The following is a 12,457-nucleotide window of genomic DNA, read 5'->3' on the forward strand; positions in this document are numbered from 1 at the left end:
GTAGATAGATAATAGACTAACCTTTTGTGGGCATATAGAAGTAGATTTGTTCAATAGACTCTGAGACCTGCTCAGTAGATACGTCAGCATTTTATAACTAGTCACCCAGTCTTTTTCTCTGCTGGAAATTTAGACTCCATGCTAAGGTGGGATGTACCATTGTCAAACAATGCTCAAGAGAACAGAATAAATGTTAACTACATTGCAATACGCATGACTGCAGCATAAATTAGGTAATTCAGTCTGAGGTCCTGCAATTACATGTAAGTAATTTAATTAAGTTGTCATGAATATGCCTGTAAACAATGTTAGATCTATAGAAATATGTATGCAAGATCAGAGACATATCCTGGAAAACTGGTTTAGTTCAATGAAAAGTCTTAGAAAACATAAAAGTATAAAGTAGGAAACTTTCATTTTTACCAGCAGTAATCTTACACTGACCTTACTAACGATTCTACCTTTGTATGTGAATTTGACATAGGATTACTTCACTGTCTTTAAATGGGGAAATACATTTTCCTGAAATACAATACCAAAAGAATCGAAACAATTTTATGACACAAATGAGTGAACATTTCTGTACTTATATGTAAATCATGACATTTTAAAGGTGACCTGTCTCTTCCAGTTTGTCCTTCACTTCTTTTTTATTTTTAAATTACTTACAGAGGTGTTCAGTGTCCTGCCAGCTATGAGAACAAGACAGCTTTGTAGACCATTATGATCTTGAAAGTTGTAGGAACTAAATATGTCCTCCTAAGTCTAGAAAACCAGCTTATGCATGATGCAGTACCAAATGAAAACATAAGACTTGATAGATTTAACTAGCAGAAATAAAACACTCACTTTTGAAATATACTTGATTTAAGAGATATTGTGTGTTAACTTTGTAACAACAATTACAACACACTTTAAAATAAAACTGCAAACAATTTTCCAATAGATTTAGATTTAGATGGAAATAAACATTTTTGTTTTATTTCTATGCATAATGATGAAGTCAATCAATACTATGGTTTACTACTGTGCTGTAATGTTTTCTTACACATCAGAACAGACAACAGACATAAATGTTATGCAAATTTAATGCCTGAATCATATCCAGCAGAAACAGTGACAATAGAGAAAAATAGCTATGCTGGGTTTGTGAGTGCAGTGAGGGTTTTTGGTAGCAGGGGATGGCACTACAGTGGTGGCTCCCGGTGAGAAGCTGCTCGAAGCTCCCCCAGCTCCAAGTCGGAACTGCCCCTGTGCCAAGGCCGAGCCAATCAGCAGTTGTGGCTGTGCCTCTGTGATAAGGTATTTAAGAAGGGGAACCTTGGAGGGGGAGTAGTGAGGAGGAGTTACAAGGAGGACACCTAGACAAACACCAACGTCAGTGGAAGAAAGAAAGAGGAAAGAGGAGGAGGGGTGCTGGTTCAGAGACACTACCTTTCAGCCCATGGTGAGACGGCAGGGCCACCCCTCTGCCACCCCTGGTAAAAGCTGTTTTATGTAGATAAATACACAATCCATTTGTCCACAGTTTCCAAATCTCTTGTTACCAGGGCTGCTGGGTGGCCAGAAATCCATTGTTTGCTGCCGAAAAAATGTCAGGGCAGTGAAGTATTACTAAAAGAATTAACTTGCCCCTGAAAATAGAAAGATTGTAAATTCCTATGCAGATTCATTGCCACATAATGATGTAACCTAAGTTTTTTGATACTTGGAATGCACTTTAATTTGGATTAAAATTGGCAGTATGAAGGATATCTTCCCAGACTGCCCCAAGCCTGGACATGGAGTGCTCACGTGGCACCCCTACCACTGCTCAGTTCTATCAGGCTTTTGAGTTTAGATGTTAAAAGCAAATGGCAGAGCACACAGAGTGCTGACGTATTTCTACTACTTTTAAGGCACACGCCACAGCACACCCTTTGGGAATCACTAGCACACGGGCTACATTTACCTTTTGAGATTTTGCACTTGCTACTGAAAAGCCACAGCTTTGAGCAGGGGCACTGGAAGCTACCAAATTTTACATATAAAACAATAATAAATTACAGACTGAATCGGGGTATATACATGCTCAATCTTCTCACAAATGGAAACTGACATGATTTAATGTCCACAGATGTCTGGAAAAAGGGAATTAATGGCATATCTGAAGCAAATTACAATACTGATTTTTCTGGATGCAGCCACAGATTTATTTTCTTAGTATTACATCAGCTAAACACATGAAACTTACATTTAAAGTTAATATTTGATGCTCCTCATATTGAACACATCTTACAGAAAACATTTCAGAAGAATACTGTGTGGCCTTCAAAACGCTAATAATTTTTTCCACTGATCTTTTTTTTTTTTTTTCCTTAACACAAAGGGTTTGTATTAAAAGGAAGACTTGGCAGTCCTTTCTTTAAGGTATGATGTTGATATATAATTCTTTTTCTATTTTAGTAAAGATAACAGTTTTGAAAGTATAGATAAGGTGATTAATAGGAACCTTAGAAAAGTGGTACTCTGTTCAAGTGCATAAACTCAGACTGAGAGGGGCAAGTAAATGATCAGGCACAGTTGAAATCTAATGACAGCCCAGGCTTCCACTTGCATGTGGAATTTGAGAGCCTTAACACAAACGAATCAGGAACTCACAAAATGAGGCAAGATGACTGTGCTGAACCAGACTCACCAGCAGAGAAGACAGGTAGAACAAACTTCATTAGGTCAGCACACAGTGGCAGTGTTTGTAAAATGGGGCGACTGATAAGGCTGATGTCTCTGATGAAGGACTAGTGTCCCCTTAGTGTCAGGTGGCAAATAGGCAAAAGTAAAACTAAGGGAACTGAGTCTTTTCAGACTGGTCTGATGGCAGAGCTGGCCCAATGGCAGCTAAGGAGAATCAGATTTTGTGGTAGAAGCAGTCTAACTAAATTCATAAGGGAGTCCTGTATGAGTGAACACTATCTTTGAACACTACTGTGAAGTAACTGAGCAAGCACAAACTGCGCAGTTTGTCATCCATTTTTTTTTAGCCTTGACGATTTCTTTTTATGAGAACAGTTATTTACCTCCCACTCCTCAATGAGGTGTTCATCTTTCCAGGAACTACTACCTAGATCAAAAGCGAGAAGAAAACAGTTGTTTGGATTTAGAGCTGAAGTTTCTAACACCTGAAAGTTTCTGGCTCAGGATTAAAACCCAAATATTTTGTTTTATTTGAAATAGAGGAACTGCTAGACATATTACTTGAATTGATTCTTGTTTTTGCTAATGACACATAACAAAGAAAGGGTATACATCATGGTTTGCCTGATTTTTCACTAGAGGTTGCCAAATTCATTTCCCATATTTATAGGAAACAGTTTCACTGGTGTGATTCTGCATAATCTGTTTTGGAAAACTACTACTCCATCTAACCTAACTGAAACTGACAGTTGGAAGTTGTTTAGATAAGATTTCAAGAACATTATTCTGGTTTGGCAAATTGACATTTTGCAAATCACAGTTGAATATAGTTGTTAATTCATCTGACTATAGAGTCTTGCTACATTTTATGTACATTTTAATACATTTTAGATTTCTTTAAACCTGAAAACTTACTGCATATTGCAGAGAGAGAGACAGGCAGAGCACAGTTTTGCTGTACCTCCTTGTGTTTCACTCAGGAAAGACTGAAGAAAGCATTAGTGGGTGAAAAAATATTTAGATTCTCAAGCTACATGTCCTCGTGGAGGGTATATCATTCTGTGACTTTCATGTAGCTGTACATAGAGATGGTGTCTTCTCTCCATCATTTTTTTCCATCTCTTATTCTCCATATCTTTGGTAACTGTCATACTGGTGCATGGACAAAAGTGATCCTGGAGTCTGATCACTCTGTAGTTAAACTCAGACTTCAAATTTCAGTGAAGATGTATGTATTATTCTCAGTCACCACTGGTACATGTTACAAACCACTCAGAAAACAAAGAACATTTACTCAAAACATAAGTAATAAAGCTACCTCCAGATCTACCTAATAAAGCAACAGTTTGTTTCTTTCTTCCAAAGAGTGTTGCTGTAGTCATTTGACTTACAGAAACTGGACTTGGGCTGATTTTGTTGAGGTAAAATGCAGAACTCATACATGCATAAGTGCCCATTGATTTCGTAACATCTAGGAAAGCTCAGCCTGACTGTTTTGGGAATTAGACCAGGAAAGCAGAAGCCAAATGCCTTGGTTCTTATTACAGAGCAGGTGTAGAGAAGGTTAGAATCTGAGGGTGACAAAGAGGAAAAGAGAGGCAAGGTGAAAGTGATCTTTTAGAGCGGGAAGCTAGACTTGTAGTACTTTTGAAGATGGGGAGGACAGAAAAATAATCCTGCTTTAGAGTTTGCAAAGGAAATGGATGATCATTTAACACTATGTAATTTGTATTTGTTTCCTGTTGTCTGATTTATAAAACATGTTTACAGTATGATTCTCCTCCTTTTGATGGAGAAGTCTAAGCCTTTCATATCTCTAGAAGAGAAACATGGTGTTTATTTAAATAAGCCAGACTCAGTGTTGGAAGATGTCCAAAGAACCTGTGATAACGCCCTGTAACAAAGACATGACTGAATCACTGAACACAATATAGAGCAAAAGGAACATTAACATTCCTGGAAACAAATGATCTGTTTTCTTTTAATTCTGTTTTTCATTAACTTTTGGTGTATTGGCAGATAAACAATCTTTGTTGTTCCTCAAAAAAAAAAACCCAACCCTACTTTAAGTAGCTTCCTGTTTCTAAACTATGACAAGCAGAAAACATCCTACTGACTATTGATTTTATTGGATAGCAGGACTAAAACCTACTTTCAGATGAAAGTAAAGAATGGGAGCTTGGATGTTTGGCAGAATGATGCGATGGATACGTCCCTTGGTTGCTACAGTGATGGCTCATCTGCTTATATGTTCAAGAAATAGGGCTTTTCATTATTTCTTCTAAGAAGAAAAAGTGCTAACTCAACAAAGTGATTTGGTTTTGCACTAAAGCACAGCTAATGCAAATATCATTGCTTGGTTCTATTTTGAGCATGAAATTAATATCTTAAAGAAGATAATATCAACAAATAACTTTTCTATGTTCTACCTAGTTAGTCCCATAGCATTTTTCACCACTGCAACTGTTTACCTCTTCTGTGAACCTGCAATATATCTGCAATAAATTAGATTTCTGGAATAACTGACACGAGGTCCCAGAATACTGTGGTATCTTTAATAAATTTTATTTCAAAATAGGATTTAATTATTTTTTTACCTAAGTCATCCAGATGTTAGAGCTGGACAGATTTTACCAGCACTTTCTATTAATAGTTTCCTGAATATTTAAGTGAATTCTGTTCAGCTGTGGCCATATTCTACTTCTGCTCATTTTCTTCAAGTACCCTCTGACCAGTCTATAGTAGTGGGAATGTTTACAAGAAGCTCATGTGAAAAATGCACATCTGAAGCTCCAGAAAATAACATTTTTTTACTGTACACAGGGAATACTTTTGTTACAATTTCCTGCATTCACAACCCAGGACCAACAACACCAAGATGTGACTAATCAGATCAATTTCAGGTGTGAACCAGAAACAACTATTTGGTAGCACTTGATATTTTAACTATTTGATATGAGATATGATATTATTTTCCTTAAGCAGTAGAAAAATGTCCTGGGTTGAGTGAGTGGTGGAGTTTTTTGGTGGCAGGGGAGGGGGCTATCGGGGCGGCCCCCTGTGAGAAGCTTCTCGAAGCTCCCCCAGCTCCAAGTCAGCTCCACTTCTGTTTGGGAAATTGAGCCAATCGGCTGCACCTCTGCGATAATGTATTTGAGAAGGGATGTGGTGACGGGCAGTGGGACTGGTGAGGAGGAGTTGCTGCAGCTGCATGAACACCAAGGTCAGTGGAGGAACGGAGGAAGAAAGGAGGGGGGAGGTGTGCTGGAGCAGAGACCCCCCTGTATCCTGTGGTGAGACGGCAGAGCAGCCCCCCCCTGCCACCCATGAAGATCTACGGTGGAGCAGACATTGATTTATGGCCTGTTGCTCCTGCTCAGATTATCAAGGTTCTGTGCCCGAAGAAGGCCGGGGTCTCGTGGGAAAAGGCAGCCCCGCTGCTGTAATTCAGCGCTGGGAGGATTGCAGCATGCAGGGGAGTCCCATGCCAGAGCAGCTCGGGAAGGGCTGCAGCTGTGGGAGGGAATCCAGTCGGAGGAAGTTAGTGACCCATGACGGAGCAGTGTGGGGAATGCTGCGTCCCATGGGAGGAACTCATGGTGGAGAAAGTTTGTGGAGGACTGTCTCCTGTGAGAGGGGGACCACGATGGAGCAGGAGGAACAAGTTCCGGACACTCCCCTCACTGAAGATGAAGGAAAGTGGCAGCGCTGACTGCACCCCCCATTCCCTGCCCCTGCGCCACTGGGGGAGGAGGTAGAGATATCGGGAGCAGAACTGAGCCCGGGAAGAAGGGAGGGGTGGGGGGAAGGTGTTCTCAAGATGTGGCAATGCTTCTCACTGTCCTACTCTGTTATGTGTTGTTAGTGTCTGTAATAAATGTATGTTCTTTTTTTCTTCCCCTAACGAGTCTGCCTTTTGCTCGTGATCATAAAAGGGGGATTTTTCCCCATCCCAGTCCTATCTTGAATCCCAAGCCTGGCTCTCTGGCCCTTCTCATTGCCAGAGGGGAAGGGAGAGAGTGCTGCTGCATCGTGGTTGGCTGCCAATCAGGCCTAAACCACAACAAAAAATCAGTAGAATAGTGTTAAACAAAGAAACCAGAGGAAAACATGTTCTGTCTGCAAGTGTTACAAAAGAAAAACTAAATTCTCAGTTAAGATTCTTTGCAGATACATCAGCCATGCCATAATTAAATGTAGCTGTCGCTTCATTTCAATACTCCTCATGCTGTTTCAGAAATTAAAATAAAACAAATACCAAGACCAACATGATATGGAAAGTGTTACAGAAATTACAGGCATGTCTGTGAGGCATTGAAGCCATCCTCTCATTCAATTTATTCAAAATCAGAATGCGTGACCATTTAATTATATTGAATGTAGTAAGGGACTTTATGGTTTCCAGAAAGGATTTTTGTAGATTAGGATATCAGTAATTGCACTGTAACACTTATTTCCAGATGTCTCCTTGATAAGTATGCCAGATAGAATAACTAAGAAATCTAAAAATACATTTTAATTGGCATGCAGCCCCAGATCTGGAGGTACCTGTTGTAGAATAAGCCTGTTTGCTTTGAATTAATTGTGATATTTGTTTTGAATTATTTTTTCCCCAGCTATGTTGCATTATACAGCATATTATAAATAACCTTGTTATAGTAACAAAGAGCTATATATTTTGAATAGCAATCTCTTCCCTGATATAGCAGGAATTACTTTTTTTTTAAAGGAAAAGAGAATGCATCAGTTTTTGCAAATGCCTGTGAACATGAACCTCCTAGTAATCATATTAAACGCAGAGACACATCCTTCTGTGATTTCTACAGATGGTCCATTTTGTTATGATGATAGTTCTCATGTTACAAAAATTACAATGACAATTTTATGCAAATAGTAATGGTGATGACACACACAATGAAGTAAGTACTAGGATTCATGGGAGCAATTAAGGATATTCTCCCAGAGCCACTGCAAGACGTCTGTGCAAATTCTATGACATTGTAGGCTCTCCTAGGTGTTGGATAGCATCTCACTCTCTCTTCCTAGTTTATATGTTATATTTAAAACAAGCAATCTGTTTATAAATTTGGCGTTTGATTTCCTCAAAATTTTTTCACCCCATATTTCTAAGTGTCAGCATAAGGCTAATAATACAAGTATGCTGAGTGAATGTTTTTCTGCAGAAATAATCCAGATTAATCATAGGTAAACTAACCATCTGCTTTACATTTGAGCAACTACATTCCACACTGTAGCTCCTACCAACTCACCCATTTTCCCATTACACTAACTTAATAGCTAAATTGAGGTGTACAAATTTAAAGGCTTAAAGGTCTCTTACCATCTAAACTGCCTGTCTCACACAGGTTAAGGACTCTGCCAATATAGCTCTCTAGTCTGTGTGCAGCCACCTTTTGTGTGTCATCACTCTGTCTAAATTTCAGCTGGTATCCTGGAAGCAGAGCTCCCAATCTGGCAGGGAAGGTCTCCTAACTGCACAAAATACTGACACCCTCACCTTAGTGCTGACGTTAGCAGACATACACTGGGGACACGAGGGCCATCTGTGGTATCATTCACCAGTGCAGAGAGACTTGTGCCTGGTTCCCAGCAGTGACGATTCTGTTTCTAATCTCGCCTCAGCTCCTGCTTTAGCTGAGGTGATGTTGGTCACAGCTGGCTCATCAGAGTGCCTGTAGGCTGAAGCAAGAGCAGGTGCTCTGCTTGGCCTGCCTTGTTTTGCCTGAAAGAATATTCTGGAATTCAATTCAAAATTGTCTTCTTGTTTGTCTTCCCGTAACAGACTGACCTTGTCCACTTTTCTGTGATCCACGTTCTTGTCAAGTACCCACGTACACCCTGAACCCCACAGGAAATTTCTATAAATAAGCCATTGCCTGGCCTGTGGCTTGATCAAGCTGAAACCCACTTCTTCATGGGCTGTGACCCTTACTGCTTCTCTTCAACAAATGCTCCTGAATACACGCCATACTTTAGCTTTCGAGTAGCATGCACCTGCTACAGCACTCTGCAAAATAACCTTGGTCTTAATTTTTAAGGTCCTGGTGTTCTTCTGCTTCATGCAAACAGTGGATGTACTGGGCATTGCACAGGAACATTTTTCTGCCATCTCGGTGAAGGTAAAAGGCAAAGGCCTGGTGCAGAATCACGGCATTGCTAGACGAAGCTCAGGTGTCTGGATGGGTAGGGGAACCAGGCATCTGGACAAGGAGTGGTGAATTGCTGTTAATGGACAGCTACCTGTCAGCTGGCTGTCAGGGAAGTCCTGGGCCCAAGCCCTGAGGAGAGACATTTTCCTGGGCTTCTGGTTGCCTTTGTGACAAGGGCTCCTGAAGCCGGGAGGCCTGATGCAATGACACCAAGTGAGCCATTACATGCAGCTCAGGTAAATCTGATGCTCCTGAATACCCTCGAGCTTTCAGGGACTCCTCAACTAATCCCGAGATACTATAAACAGAGCTGAGCGCAGGAAGGAAATTACTCGTTAGCAGTCTGAGGCCTCTGTGGGCCTGTAGCTGGGCAAGGTTACATGTGCCTGTTCGCATCTGCCTGCTGCTGTCTGAGGGCCTGAATTCACTCACAGGGCCAGCACTCGCCCTGTGCGTTTGGCTCGGGTTGTGGTAGGAGTCAGAGCTAACACACCGATTGCTGTCCGGAGTGGTGGTGACGGTCTTCCAGGGGTAGAGGTCTGCACCCTGTGAGCTTGCTTGGGGTACACAGGACTAACACACCCTGGGGGTTCACAGGAGCTCTGGTAATCCTAAATAAACTTGTCCACCCCCATACTCTGCAGTTGCAGTGGTATATGTACTTATATTGGCAGGCTGTATATATAGTGGTGTATGTAATTATATTTATCTTGTGGTTCACTACACAGAAGAGATCCTCAACCAGCAGTGGGAGAGCTTGGTTAGATAAAACCCAGGATTTAATTCTCTGCTGGGATAGAAACAGCTGTTACCACCTACACAGTGAATGAATTTGGCCTGATTAATCATTCTGCTACCTCAGCATTGCCCTGATGTAAAAGCAGGGGATGGTTCAAGATACAGTTGGAGACCATTCCTTCCAACTGTGTTTTATTATGATGCTTCCTGCAGTTTCTTTGTGTGCTTCACCTTATAACTGAACGTACAGAAATAAATAAGTTTCCATGAGATATTATCAAAGTTTGGTTTCCTTCAGAGGGGCAAGTTCATCAAACCTTACTATTGTGTGTATCTCAGATCCTGAAGCAAATGTATGCAGTTACAGGCAGATTAACAATGGCAACATTTTCTGAAAAGAGCTCTTTGACAATTTAGATGGCTGGGATCTTTCTGGTGCTCTTTTGAAATTAGCTGGCTGGAATAAAAAAAAACAAAACAAAACAAAAAAACAAACAACATAATAGTTGCTATCACTCCGTTAGATAAAAGTGCATTCTGGAATCAAAATAACCCTTTCCTGGACTGAAATAGAGTTGTATTATTAATTCTGAGTAGCATTTTTCATTTTTATAGTACCTATATATTTGTAGGAAATGAAAACTGAACTATATACTTTTTTAAGAATTTTATTCTTTGCTCAATAAATCTTAAAAAGTCATTCATGTGCTCATTATTTGAATTTAGCTAGTTTTCTAGACGCTCTAAGTCAGCAAATTTTTAACCTTGTACTTTAAATTGAACAAGTAATTTGTCACAAAGCTTTTTACTATAACTTAATCTTAAATGACAGTATATTTTTTGTTACATTAAAAGATATAATTAAATCCTAATCCAACGGCATATACATTTTAGTGTCCTCTGCACTCTAGTCTTTATGTCATACTGTGATGGAAATAGAGGAAACAAGTTTTATCATTGCATTTGAACTAAAACATGCAACAGAAAACAAATCAAATTATCATTTTATCAGAATTGATTCTCAAATATACATTTACAAAAATTTTCTTAGCTCCAGTAAGTAAAATTCCTCTCACAGAGATGTGTCTACTATTTTCTACATTAGGAATATTCAATTTACACAGGTTTTATAAATTTTAGAAACCTTTTAAAAATTCATGTGTTTTCATGACCACAGTAGTGTTTCATTAAGCCAAAAGTTTGCAGTAACACTACTCAAACATTAACACTTGACAAAATTATGCCTCTGTTTTCACATAAATCAACTTAGAATCCTGCATATTGTTGAAGTTTCCTAAGAATTCAGAAAATTAAAAAAAAAAAACATAATAGATTTTATGACCTATTACAGTGTGACATGAAAAGAGATTGTTAACAATGTGTAAGGAATAACTAAGTTTGTGACAATTACAATATCAGGCTAATAATGAGGAAGTTTTAAATTTTCATTGATTTTGTAAAGTTTTGAGTTAATGTTGGATAGCTTACATGCCAACATCTTGTGGATAGTTACAGTTAAATAGATATTTTCAGATTGATATTTTAGTAAAAAAAGAGAATGATATGCAAGAAACTTGGTTCAAGTATGCCAGGAAGTGCATGGATATATTAGCAAAAAAAGAAAACAAAATAATAAGGGGTCTTTAGTTTAATATCAGTAGGTCCAAGAACCACTTCTACTTGTTGGGTTAGTTTTGAAGAGTTTGAGTTCCAAATAAGCAGCATATTAGATATTCCACTCCTGTACCTTGGGTGTCTCCAGCCTGGATTAAGTTGATCTACAGTGCAAGAGTCTTACTGAGTTCAATGCTTACTGTATAGTGTGAGTAGATACGCATTTGCCAGGTGAAAGAACAACTATGCATGAATCATATAAGAATTTAATGTGCAGTTTCATACTGGAGAGGCTGCAGTTATGGGCTCCTTACCAGAACAATTTACTTAGCATATGGCTCACTCCCTTGTTATTTCTGGAAAGATCCTACACAAGAGCTTGGAGGTTTCTCATCTACAATACACAGAGGATACAATTGCCCATGGGAAATTGAGTGAATAAAAATAGTAGCTAGTGCTCCTCATAAAGGAAAACAAGGCTAGGGAAATTATCTGAGAATTTGCTTTAGGCTAGAAAAAAATCATACTGGCTTCATGAATGCAGGTAGTTTTTTCTTAGTTCTCAAGAATCAACCAAAAATTGCATATCTTAAGCATGTTACACTGCCCCCATAGCAGAGTTAATATCTGTTAAAACCAGACTGCCTAAATTTATAATTTTTATTCAAGAAGGCATCCTTAGTTGGTTTTGCTTTATATTGTTTTGAATTCTTGCTGCAGTTCTAATATGCTCCTATATTTTTAAACCCCTGTTTCTTTTATATGTGCATGAAAATATGTACTTTTTAGGATTGCAAATTTTTAGCCAACAATTGTTATGCATGTTTGAAATCACTGTATATTATTGGGTTGTTTTGGTTTTAATATTCAAAGCAATAATTTGGAGACAACATAAAGGCAGTGAGGTTGATCGAAATCAAAATTGATAGCTCTAAAACACTGAAACTTTTAGAAATAATTCCTAAGCCTGGAGCTGTTATGTAAGGAGAGTACAACTAAAATTTGTTGAGTTGTATGCTGCTGTAAAATCCTGAATGATCTTATTAAACCAAATCCACAAGATTCTTTTGTTATACTGGCACATGTGTCTTTTCTGCTGGTTGTTACTGAGGGCTGTTCTCATGTGGAATCCTGAAGTACCCTCATGCTTCCACAGTCAGACCTCTGGGTCTGACTTGCAATAAATATGTCCTGAAAGGGAATTTCACCACCCGTCACTAGCTGCTGTTTTCAATTTGTACAAAAGGTCGTACAGACCTGTA

The sequence above is a fragment of the Tyto alba genome, unplaced genomic scaffold (assembly GCF_018691265.1).
Source record: "Tyto alba isolate M040663 unplaced genomic scaffold, T.alba_DEE_v4.0 Super-Scaffold_6, whole genome shotgun sequence".
Lineage (NCBI taxonomy): Eukaryota > Metazoa > Chordata > Aves > Strigiformes > Tytonidae > Tyto > Tyto alba.